Source organism: Dipodomys spectabilis, unplaced genomic scaffold, assembly GCF_019054845.1.
Source record: "Dipodomys spectabilis isolate Male_0828 unplaced genomic scaffold, ASM1905484v1 ptg000388l, whole genome shotgun sequence".
NCBI classification, from domain to species: Eukaryota; Metazoa; Chordata; class Mammalia; order Rodentia; family Heteromyidae; genus Dipodomys; species Dipodomys spectabilis.
Genome location: NW_024871065.1, coordinates 1,870,408 through 1,871,754, shown reverse-complemented (window position 1 = coordinate 1,871,754; position 1,347 = coordinate 1,870,408). Strand labels below are relative to the sequence as shown.

At 39.6% G+C, this 1,347-nt stretch overlaps 1 pseudogene; it reads left to right on the top strand.

Annotated features, from left to right (window-relative positions):
- The first annotated feature begins 912 nt into the window (after positions 1-912).
- Positions 913-1,025, top strand: LOC122096782 (annotated as a pseudogene).
- Positions 1,026-1,347: the final 322 nt, after the last annotated feature.

Sequence of the window (1,347 nt, the reverse complement as noted above, 5' to 3'; positions counted from 1 at the left end):
TTACTTTGCTCCTGTAATTGTAACCCTTCTGTTCCGTATTTTCACATCAACAAATAAAGTAAAGAAAAGTGACTTTTACAAGAAGCACACTCTTTAACTGTTTAGAAAATGATGCAGAGGCTGTAACATTTTATAAAGTGATTTAATAAAATCAGTAATATTAAATAAGAGGGTCAGGCCTGGCTGGTGCCATATTGACCACAGGGTGGATGGTGGTGGAGTCTGCCATCTTGTCTTCATGCTCGGGGAAGGAAATGACAACATCCATCACCTGCCTACCAGATGATGGGTGTGCCTGGATCCCTGGAAGCAGGGGTGAGCATTTGGCTGATATGTTACTCAATCTGTTAGTTCAGTGCCTGGGACTGGGAGTTTCCTATGGACCTGCCACTGCTCAGGCCCTATTTAGGTTGGACCAGCAGTGGCACCAGATGCTACGCCACATGCCTCTGTGATCCTGTTCTGTGTCCTGTCTCCTGGCTTGTCTCTGGTAATCATGGTGTCCCAATTCAGTGGATACTGAACAAGGCTATCATAGGATTTTCACTAGACCCTCAGGGACCACCCAAGACCCCCTTGCATTACCTTGAGCACTTATATCTTTATGTTTGCCCAGCTCTATGTCATTTTTCCTCCCATAATTAGCTTAAAATTATGTGTACATTTTTTTCTGTTCCATCAATGAATTTTGAAGTTCTTTTAAATTTTATTCTTTAAGTTTTCTGGATCACTTACACCCTTTTATGAATTGGTTTGTTGGTTTTGTTTTTATTTATTTTTTTCCTTTATGACCTGTTTGTAAGCTGTATAAGTGTATTTGTGGACAGCAAGCTTTTGTTCCGGCGAGCTGCTTGCAGACTGCTACCTCTGTAATAAAGTCTCCAGTATTCCATCTTCCAAAATGTGGCTTCTGTGCTCGCTTCGGCAGCACATAGACTAAAATCGAGACAATACAGAGAGCATTAGCATGGGCCCTGTGCCTGTGCAAGGATGACATGCAAATTCGTGAAGCGTTCCATATTTTTACAAAATAGTGTTCTAAACTTACTGAGAGCCTAATTACATCATTTATACATTTTAAAAAATGTGACTTTTGGGATAATTTACCTTACAACAAATATACTGTCTTCATTTACATAAACACAAAGGTTGACTTAAAGTTAGAATTTCTAGAGCCAAGATAGCTCCCACTGTATAGTTATGTATTTAAACGAATCCTGGATGCATTTAGAGAAAATGTCTGTGTTACATCAGAAAGTACTTAATTAGTAAACCAAGACCAAGACTCCAGATGCTATATAAGCCAGTCCTTATGGATAAGTCCAGAGTTGCTTGCTTCCATGAAAA